An 11,836-nucleotide genomic window follows, 5' to 3' on the forward strand; every position below is an offset into this window, starting at 1 on the left:
AAACTTCCCCAATTTGTAGTAAAATCAAATGATGACCCCCAAACTATAATTCTGCAATCAACTCAAGGGTGGACATAACCCAAATACAAAGAAAAGAAATAATTCAGTTTAGCACGCAAGAAAATTGAAAATGACAGAAAAAGGCAATGAATAGAAATATTGGGTTGCCTCCCAATAAGCGCTTGCTTTTACGTCCGCAGCCAGACGGTACCAAGAGTAATCATCCAAAGGGAACTGGTTCTTGGAGAGGTACAACCTCCACATCATGCTCCGCAAAAGACTCGTAATATGGCTTGAGTCTATGCCTATTCACTTTGAACATGTATCCGGTCTTTGCACTTTGGATTTCCATTGCACCATGAGGAAAAATATTTGTTATAACAAATGGACCAACCCATCGAGAATGAAGCTTACCTGGAAATAACCGAAGGCGAGAATTAAATAGAAGAACTTTCTGTCCAATGACAAAGCTCTTCCTTAAGATCATCTTGTCATGAAATGCCTTTGATTTCTCCTTGTATATTCGACTAGACTCATATGCATCATTCCGGATTTCGTCTAACTCATTTAATTGAAGCTTCCTTTGCTTTCCGGCAACACTCATGTCCATGTTGTAGGCTTTGATCGCCCAATAAGCTTTGTGCTCTAACTCCACTGGAAGACAGCATGGTTTCCCATAGATTAACCGAAATGGGGACATTCCAATAGGGGTCTTATAGGCAGTCCTATAAGCCCACAATGCATCGTTCAAGCGCATGCTCCAATCCTTCCTACTAGGACTCACAGTTTTCTCCAAAATTTGCTTCACCTCACGATTTGATACTTCTGCTTGACCGCTAGTTTGCGGATGATAAGGTGTAGACACCTTATGTGTGACATTGTACTTCCTAAGCAACGCTTCAAATGTTCGATTGCAAAATGACTCCCTCCATCGCTAATGATCGCTCTAGGTATTCCAAATCTTGCAAAGATGTTACTCTTAATAAAATCTGAAACAACTTTTGAATCATTAGTTTTGGTGGCTTTTGCTTCCACCCATTTAGAAACATAATCCACAGCCAATAAAATGTAAAGAAAACCATTTGAAGATGGAAAAGGTCCCATGAAATCAATGCCCCACACATCAAAGATCTCAACAACCAAAATAGGGGTTTGTGGCATTTGATTTCTTGGGCCCAAGTTACCTGTTCGTTGACAACGATCACATGTTGCACAAAACTCGTACGCATCTTTAAACAAACTAGGCCAATAAAAACCACTCTCTAACACCTTCAGGGCTGTCCTCTTTGCTCCAAAATGGCCACCACATGCATAAGAATGACAAAAAGTTAGAATAGATTTAAACTCAGATTCGGGGACACACCTTCTAATCAATTGATCAGTGCAATATTTCCACAAATAAGGATCATCCCACTCGTAGTATTTGGCGGTTTTGACAAGCTTATCTTTTTGAGCACGTGTAAAATCATCCGGAATCTTTTTGATGACCTTATAATTGATAATATCTGCATACCAAGGGTCAGTAATCTTTAATGAAAATAGTTGCTCATCTGGAAAACTTTCACGTAAAATGATGAGATCTTCCTCTGTGTTTGAATGCACAAGTCGGCTAAGATGATCGGCTACAACATTCTCACTCCCTTTCTTATCCTTGATCTCCAAGTCAAACTCTTAAAGAAGAAGTATCCATCGAATGAGTCGTGGTTTTGCATCTTTTTTTGTGAGTAGATACTTCAAAGCTGCATGATCAGAAAACACAATAACTTTAGTCCCAATCAGATAAGATCTAAATTTTTCTAAAGCAAATACAACAGCTAGAAGCTCCTTCTCTGTTGTTGAATAATTCAACTATGCATCATTGAGTGTTCGAGATGCATAATAGATGACATGTGGCAATTTGTTGACACACTGCCCTAGAACTGCACCAACAGCATAGTCTGAAGCATCACACATTAACTTAAAAGGTAAACTCCAATCTGGTGGCATGATTACAGGAGCCGTGGATAACAACTCCTTAAGCTTATTGAATGCTACCACACACTCTTCATTCATATTAAATGTTACATCCTTTTGAAGTAAACGACACAAGGGTCTAGAAATCATTGAGAAGTCCTTCATAAACCTACGGTAAAAACCTGCATGTCCAAGAAAATAACGAATCTCCCTGACAGTAGTAGGGATGGGTAAAGAACTAACAAGTTCTACTTTAGATTTATCAACTTCAATTCCCTTTTCAGATATGATATGCCCTAGAACTAATCCATGTGAAACCATGAAATGGCATTTTTCCCAATTTAACACTAGATTAGTTTCTTGACAACGTTTTAAAACTAGGGACAGATTATGTAGACATGTATCAAAAGAATCACCATAAACTGAAAAATCATCCATGAACACTTCAATTATTTTCTTAATCATATCAGAAAAGATACTTACCATACACCTTTGAAATGTGGCAGGGGCGTTGCACAGTCCAAACGGCATCCTCCGGTATGCAAATGTGCCAAATGGACATGTGAAAGTCATCTTTTCTTGATCCTCCGGAGCAACTGCAATTTGATTATACCCAGAATAGCCATCAAGAAAACAATAATGAGAATGACCAGTTAGCCTTTCTAACATTTGATCAATGAATGGGAGTGGAAAGTGATCCTTGAGTATGGTACTATTTATCTTTCGATAGTCTGTACAGACTCTCCAACTATTTTGCACACGTGTAGGCATTAGCTCATTAGCTTCATTCTTAACAACTGTGACTCCAGATCATTTAGGGACTACTTGAATAGGGCTTACCCACTTGCTATCTGAAATAAGATATATGATGCCAACATCAAGAAGTTTGATAACCTCTTTTTTAATGACTTCCATCATGAGTGGGTTTAAACGGCGTTGAGCTTCCCTTGTTGGTTTTGCACCTTCCTCCAACAGAATCCTATGCATGCATGTAGCTGGATTTATACCTTTGATATCTGCAATGCTCCATGCTATGGCAGTCTTGTGATCCTTCAGTACCCGGATCAGTTTTTCCCCCTCTTCTGTTGAAAGTTGTGACGATATGATGACCGGTAATGTTTCATCCTCTCCCAAAAATGCATACTTCAAATGTTCAGGAATTGGTTTAAGCTCCAATTTGGGTGCCTGAATCACAGAAGAAAGAGTTTTTTCGTTAGAAGTAGGAAGAGAAATAAAATAGGAAGAACACTTACCACGAATTGGTGAAAGAGACTCAAGAGAGGCCACTATTTGGATTAATTCTTCTTCAATGTGCTCTGAATAATTAAAATTTCCATGTGTAATGCTATGCACTAATGCCTTCTCTAAATTATCTTGTCCCACACCTTCATTAAAACAATCCTGCACAAAATAGTCAAACACATCAATAGACAAACAAGATTCTAATTCACTAGGATACCTCATAGCATCGAAGATTCTGAACTTGACGCTTTCCCCCTTAATTTCCATGGTTAAGGTACCATCGTAGACATCAATCTTCGTCTGTGCTGTTCTAAGGAATGATCTTCCCAATATAAGAGGAAGTGCAGTAGGCATAGGATCATGTTCCATCTCAAGAACAAAAAAGTCAGCGGGAAAAATGAGCTCATTCACTTGCACAAGTACATCCTCCAATAGGCCTTTGGGATATCTATTTGAACGATCTGCCAACTGGATTACTACCTTTGTTTCCTTCAAGTCTCCAAGGTTCAATGACTCATACACTGAATATGGCATTAGATTGATGGATGCCCCCAAATCACACAATGCTCTCCCAAACTCTTTGCCTCCAATTACACATGGAATGGTAAAGCTACCGGCATCTTTCAACTTCGGTGGCAGCTTTCTCTGCAAAACAGCTGATACTTCCTCGCTTAATGCCATAGTTTCTTGATCATGGAATCTCCTCTTGTTTGTACAAAGCTCTTTAAGGAACTTTGCATACTTGGGCACTTGTTTTATGGCATCTAAAAGAGGTAAGTTCACTTGGACTTTCCGGAAAGTATCCAAGATTTCCTTATCAGTTTGCTCTTTCTTAGACTTCATAAACCTACGAGGAAAAGGAATAGGGACACATGAGTTAAATGAATTTTGAACTTCTTTACTTACCTTATCAGAATCTTTTTTGTTCAATTTTGTATCTTTAGGAGACGTTTCAGTTTCTGTTGAAGCCTCATCTTGCTCAAAAACTTCTTTTCCACTCCTTAAAGTCACAACATTCATCTGCTCCGCATTTGGATTCACCACGGTTTGGCTAGGCAACCTTCCTGGTTGGTGTTGTTGCCCCATCAAATTTGCTAACTGACTCATTTGGCGCTCAAGGTTTTCAATTGCTTTGTTTGTTTTCTGTTGATGAGATTGAGTAGAGTTAGCTAAAGAAGCAATTAAATCCTCAAGAGACTTACTTGGAGCTTGTTGTTGTTGAGGCTGAAATGGTGCATGCGGTCTTGCTTAAAAGAAGCCAGGCGGACGATTATAGTTGTTGGGAACAGATTGTTGTCCATGTCTTGATTGTTCCACTTTAAGTGTGGATGATCGCGCCATCCTGTATTATAGTTGTTGGAATAGGGATCATACTTTTGCCTTTGTTGCCCTTGAAATCCTCCTAATGCATTAGCTTGCTCAAGACCACCTTGATCCATCGACGAAGGGCACATGTCTGTGGCATGTCCCATCATTGAACATACACCACACACCTGTTTTGGAGCCACAATAACCTATTGCACAAGATTAGTCAAGTTAGCTAATTGTAATTCAATACTAGAATTAGCACTTACCTCGTTAACTTTCTTAAAAGGTAGCTCATCTCTCCCTCCAAATTGTCGTGTATTGCCAGCAATGTTCTTTAATAATGCCTTAGCATTAGTAGGCGTCTTGTCCATGAATGCTCCGCCACTTGCTGCATCAAGCATTACACGATCAGTACCATACAATCCCTCATAAAAGTATTGTATTAGTAAATGCTCTGAAATTTGATGATTAGGACAAGATGCAACCAAATGTGTGAACCACTCATAGTAATCTCCAAAGGGCTCTCCATGTTGTTGTCGGATTGCACATATGTCCTTCCTTATGCTTACAGCTTTTGTGGCCGGAAAATATTGCTCCAAAAATGCGTGCTTCACCTGGTTCCATGTGTTCATTGATCCCGAAGGTAAATTGTAAAGCCACTCCTTTGCCTTGGCTTCTAATGTAAATGGGAATGCCCTCAACTTGACTTGCTCTTCATCCACATTTGCTGGTCTCATTCCTGAGCATACCACGTGAAACTCCATGAGATGCTTGTTGGCATCCTCTGTTGAGAAGCCATGGAACTTAGGCAAGTAGTGAATCATGCCAGACTTAAGCTCAAATCCTCCTCCTGCATTTGGATATGTGATGCACAATGATTGTTGATCCGTATTTGGCATTGCCAACTCCCTCAATGTACGGTTATCAGCCATGCCTTCTTGTGGTTCCTCCTCCTCTTCCGAACTTAAATGTGGTGGGGAAGATGGTGGTAAAGACACCGATGCACACTTTTGCTTGATTTTTCTCTGAAGCTTTCGAAATGTTCGTTCAATCTCTGGATCGTAGGAAGCTAGATCAATGCTCTTAGACTTTCGAGTATGCATGTACTACAAAGAGTACCTGAAATAAAAACAAAAACACTAATTGGACAAGAAAAGAAAACAATAGAAAAATAAGTAATTTAGAAAAACAATCCCCGGCGACACGGCGCCAAAATTTGGTAGGAATTATAACGCACCACAAAGTAGCACACAAATATCCTATTAATTTTCCTTATTAACACTAAAATTTGTCGATTGTAGCATATGAAAATAAGGGTCTTTCCCGCAGAAGATTGTTTTATCCAAATACTTAAAATGTCACAAAAACAGGGTGGCTGTCTCCACTGACCAGCCACCGAACAATAATTATTAAACTAACTTACACTTATCCAAATGCAACGAAAGTTTATACACAAAAACTAGACACACCAAGCTATGCTCACACAAATTTTTGGGATTTTTGGAGTTGATTAGCTATTTAAATTAAATCGGACAAAACAGGACCTCAACAAGTTTTAAATAATACCAATAGATTTTAATTCACAAGTTAAGAAAACGAGTTAGGGGAAATGGTATCCACCACCAAATAATCATGCAAACATGTTATGTTTCATTCAAATTCCTTTTATTTCCGGATGAAGATGCTCAAGTTGGCTCAATGTTAGAACACAACCTATTACTTTTTCTTACGTAGTATGTTAAGAGAATGGCGTTTTCAACTTAACTCAGTCCCTAACATGCAATCTAGAATGGCGTGTTCATAGATTTAACAAGTAGAAATCATTAAGAATAAAAAGAGTTTGAGTCATCACAAGGCATCGTAAGTACTGGCGTTGTCTTACTTATCCTAGAAATCGGTTCACATGTTAACCACAATTAACAAGTGCTACTCTAGAACATATGTAGGCCCTCATTCAACAAGGGCAGGTAAACATATATTCATAGCATTAAAATCCTAGATATGCTCACTATGTATGCATCCATAGAAACACATAAAGAATTTATCAATGACATAAGTAGTGAAACAATTTTCATCCTTTCATAAAAGTCATTCAAACAAAATATCACAACAAACTTACAATCATATTCGGGACTTCAAAACAGCCCCTAAATACTAAAAATTAGTTACACATTATTCTCAAATTAAACCAAAAGTAAAACATGGGTTTGAGAAGATAAAACCAAGAAATATAGAGTGAAGCCTCTGCTCTCTGCCGTGTTTTTTTTCTGCACAGTTTTCTGTGCTTCTCTGTGCTCTGCTGCCAGCCGTCAGTCTCTCCTTGCGCACCCTGCGCCTGCTGTCCTCTCTTCTCTGCGTCTGCTGCGTGTCTGCTTGTTTCTGCTTCTGTGCCGTGTGCTTCTTGCGCACTGGCTCTTTCCTCCTCTCCTTTTCGCCTCGCCCCTCTGTCCCCGTGTCTATATCCTTTTCTGCTCCTGTCCTCCCTCTTTTATTTTCTGTTACTCTTTCCTCTCTCTCTTCTTTCCCCCCGCGTCAGTCCTCCACTTCTTTTTTTTATTTCCTTTCTTTATTCTTCCCTTTAGTCTTTCTTTATTCTTTTTTGTTTTTCATCCCATCAGTCTCCCACTATTTTATTTTCTTTTCTTATTTTATTTCTTTTTTTTATTATTTTCTTTTCTTTCTTTTTCTCCACCAGTCCGTGTCTCTCCCTGCTCTCATTCTTTTATTCTGTCAGTGTCTCCCCCACTCACTTTGTTTTCTGCTCAGTGTTTCCTTTCCGTCCCATTTATTTTCTGTTGCTCTTATTTTTTCTTGAAATTGATCCTAAAACAAATTTGACTGCACATTAACACAAGGTAAGGTAAAATGCCACAATTTTAACACAAAAACATCACAAAGACTTTAGAAATGGATGGTATAAATGCATGAAATATATGATTGATCACCCGCCAAGTTGAATCATTGGCGGCTAAAGTGATGAGTCTCAAACAGGAGATTAGAGGGCTCAAACATGAGAATAAACAGTTGCACCGGCTCGCTCATGACTATGCTACAAACATGAAGAGGAAGCTTGACCAGATGAAGGAATCTGATGGTCAGATTTTACATGATCATCAGAGGTTTGTAGGTTTGTTCCAAAGGCATTTATTGCCTTCTTCTTCTGAGGCTGTACCGCGTAATGAAGCTCCAAATGATCAACCTCCGATGCCTCCTCCTTCTAGGGTGCTGTCCAATACTGAGGCTCTGAATGATCCCCCTCCGGTGCCTTCTCTTTCTGGGGCTCTGCCGACTGCTGAGACTTCTCCTAAGCAACCTTTGTGAAGGCTCCATCTTGTTTGTTTATTTTGACTCGTGTATATGTACATAGTTGTAACTTCTTAGAGATATCAATAAATAAGCTTTGTTTCATTTCAACGTATTGTGTTAAATACACCAAAGCCTTCTTCACTAAGTTCTTTGAATTTTTCTTTTGTTGAAGCTTGTATGTTGAAGCTTTGTGAGTGGAGCATGTAGGTTGAGGTAGTGTTCCCTTAATTTCCCGAGTGGGGAAAACTTCTCGATTTGAGACTTGAAAAATCCAAGTCACTGAGTCGGGTCGGCTATATGAATCTTAGAACGCCATTGTGCTCGATCATGTGTCATGTCCTCCGTTAGATCCAAGTACTCTAAGTCTTTTCTTAGAGTCTCTTCCAAAGTTTTCCTAGGTCTTCCTCTACCCCTTCGGCCCTGAACCTCTGTCCCGTAGTCGCATCTTCTAACCGGAGTGTCAGTAGGCCTTCTTTGCACATGTCCAAACCACCGTAACCGATTTTCTCTCAGTTTTCCTTCAATTTCGGCTACTCCTACTTTACCTCGGATATCCTCATTCCTAATCTTATCCTTTCTCGTGTGCCCACACATCCAACGAAGCATCCTCATCTCCGCTACACCCATTTTGTGTACGTGTTGGTGCTTCACCGCCCAACATTCTGTGCCATACAGCATCGCCGGCCTTATTGCCGTCCTATAAAATTTTCCCTTAAGCTTCAGTGGCATACGACGATCACACAACACGCCGGATGCACTCTTCCACTTCATCCATCCAGTTTGTATTCTATGGTTGAGATTTCCATCTAATTCTCCGTTCTTTTGCAAGATAGATCCTAGGTAGCGAAAACGGTCGTTCTTTGGTATTTCCTGATCTCCGATCCTCACCCCTAACTCATTTTGGCCTCCATTTGCACTGAACTTGCACTCCATATATTCTGTCTTTGATCGGCTTAGGCGAAGACCTTTAGATTCCAACACTTCTCTCCAAAGGTTAAGCTTCGCATTTACCCCTTCCTGAGTTTCATCTATCAACACTATATCGTCTGCGAAAAGCATACACCAAGGAATATCATCTTGAATATGTCCTGTTAACTCATCCATTACCAACGCAAAAAGGTAAGGACTTAAGGATGAGCCTTGATGTAATCCTACAGTTATGGGGAAGCTTTCGGTTTGTCCTTCATGAGTTCTTACGGCTGTCTTTGCTCCTTCATACATATCCTTTATAGCTTGGATATATGCTACTCGTACTCCTTTCTTCTCTAAAATCCTCCAAAGAATGTCTCTTGGGACCCTATCATACGCTTTTTCCAAATCTATGAAGACCATGTGTAAATCCTTTTTCCCATCTCTATATCTTTCCATCAATCTTCGTAAGAGATAGATTGCCTCCATGGTTGAGCGCCCTGGCATGAACCTGAATTGGTTGTCCGAAACCCGTGTCTCTTGCCTCAATCTATGCTCAATGACTCTCTCCCAGAGCTTCATTGTATGACTCATTAGCTTAATACCCCTATAGTTCATGCAATTTTGTACGTCGCCCTTATTCTTGTAAATAGGCACTAAGGTGCTCTTTCGCCACTCGTTTGGCATCTTCTTCGTTTTCAAAATCCTATTGAAAAGGTCAGTGAGCCATGCTATACTTGTCTCTCCCAAGGCTTTCCACACTTCAATCGGTATATCGTCTGGGCCCACTGCTTTTCTATGCTTCATCTTCTTCAAGGCTACAACCACTTCTTCCTTCCTTATTCGACGATAAAATGAGTAGTTTCTACACTCTTTTGAGTTACTCAACTCCCCTAAAGGAGTACTCCTTTCATGTCCTTCATTGAAAAGATTATGAAAATAACCTCTCCATCTGTCTTTGACCGCATTCTCTGTAGCAAGAACCTTTCCATCCTCATCCTTGATGCACCTCACTTGGTTTAGGTCCCTTGTCTTCTTTTCCCTTGCTCTAGCTAGTTTATAGATATCCAACTCTCCTTCTTTGGTATCTAGTCACTTATACATATCATCATAAGCCGCTAACTTAGCTTCTCTCACAGCTTTCTTCGCCTCTTGCTTCGCTCTTCTATACCTTTCACCATTTTCATCGGTCCTATCCTTGTATAAGGCTTTACAACATTCCTTCTTAGCCTTCACCTTTGTTTGTACCTCCTCATTCCACCACCAAGATTCCTTTTGGTGTGGAGCAAAGCCCTTGGACTCTCCTAATACCTCTTTTGCTACTTTTCGGATACAGCTAGCCATGGAATCCCACATTTGGCTAGCTTCCCCCTCTCTATCCCACACACACTGGGTGCTTACTTGCTCTTTGAAAATGATTTGTTTTTCTCCTTTTAGATTCCACCATCTAGTCTTTGGGCACTTCCAAGTCTTGTTCTTTTTTCTCACTCTTTTGATATGTACATCCATCACCAACAAGCGATATTGATTAGTCAAGCTCTCCCCCGATATAACTTTGCAATCCTTACAAGTTATATGATCCCCTTTCCTCATTAGAAGAAAATCTATTTGTGTTTTTGACGACCCACTCTTGTAGGTGATCACATGTTCTTCTCTCTTCTTAAAGAAGGTGTTGGCTAAGAAGAGATCATATGCCATTGCAAAATCCAAGATAGCTTCCCCATCCTCATTTCTCTCCCCAAAACCATGGCCACCATGAAAACCTCCATAGTTGCCTGTCTCCCTGCCCACGTGTCCATTTAAATCTCCTCCTATAAATAATTTCTCCGTCTGAGCAATTCCTTGCACCAAGTCTCCAAGGTCTTCCCAAAATTTCTCCTTCGAACTCATATCCAACCCTACTTGAGGTGCTTACACACTAATCACATTGATGAGTTCTTGTCCTATTACAATCTTGATTGTCATGATTCTATCTCCTACCCTCTTGACATCTACAACATCTTGTGTCAAGGTCTTGTCCACAATGATGCCAACACCGTTTCTCGTTCTATTTGTGCCCGAATACCAAAGCTTAAACCCTGAGTTTTCTAGATCCTTTGCCTTAAGACCAACCCACTTAGTTTCTTGTAGGCACATAATATTTATCCTTCTCCTCACCATAACTTCCACTACTTCCATAGATTTTCCCGTTAAGGTTCCTATATTCCACGTTCCTAAACGCATTCTACTCTCTTGAACTCTACCCTTCTGTCCTAGCTTCTTCACCATCCCCCGTCTAATAGGATCAAAGTACTTCTTTTGTGTGTCCTGTGTAAAGTTGATAGGAGCATATGCTCCCAAACAACTTTGAGTGGAGTCGTTCGAAAAGAAGTTTCTATGGCCCCCTTGCTCATTTAACACTGCATCCGAGTGCCGATAGAGATACAGCGACCCTTGCTCACTTATCACTGTGCTCGGGCCACACAGCGCGCCACTTACGGGTGACGTCCTAGCTTTAGCGCGATTTCGTTCTGGATTCATTGTCATAAGGATTCGACGTAACTGTGGAGTGCCGGCTGTCGACTACCTGACGCCCTCCCCCTCATCCTTTATCCGGGCTTGGGACCGGCAATGTAAGATAAACTTACATAGGCGGAATTCCATACGTTATAAAAATATCTAACAAGCTAACAGACTCTTTAATGTACTTAAAGATCATTGTATTCATTGAGTAATTAATGGAAAATAGGTAAGATTGGTTTCAGACCTGCTATCTATTGGAAATGTGTCTTAAAGGTCAATCATGAGATGATATTCTAAGGAGTAAACACAAAAATCCTGTGACAAATGATAAGAGAACACGTGTACAAAGTAAATGTATTGTATTAATGAGTTTAGTGTTACAATCTCTGTTAAAAAGTTTCCTCTGATTCGATCTCCAAAGTGTAAGGTGTGTAGTGTTGTTGAGTCAAGGGTCACGATGATGATAAGCTCATATATATATATATATATATATATATATATATTACATCAAATTCACTTGCCTTTTCTTAGTTAGTTCCTTATATTTTTAAGCTATTTACTTTGCTTTTGTGTTTTGTAGGATTTGTCAAGCAAAGAAAAGAAAAATAGCACAAAT

At 39.9% G+C, this 11,836-nt stretch overlaps 1 pseudogene; it reads right to left on the bottom strand.

Annotated features, from left to right (window-relative positions):
- Positions 1-220: 220 nt before the first annotated feature.
- On the bottom strand, positions 221-5,240 carry LOC139194961 (uncharacterized; annotated as a pseudogene).
- Positions 5,241-11,836: the final 6,596 nt, after the last annotated feature.

Source organism: Malus domestica, chromosome 04, assembly GCF_042453785.1.
Source record: "Malus domestica chromosome 04, GDT2T_hap1".
Classification (NCBI taxonomy): domain Eukaryota; kingdom Viridiplantae; phylum Streptophyta; class Magnoliopsida; order Rosales; family Rosaceae; genus Malus; species Malus domestica.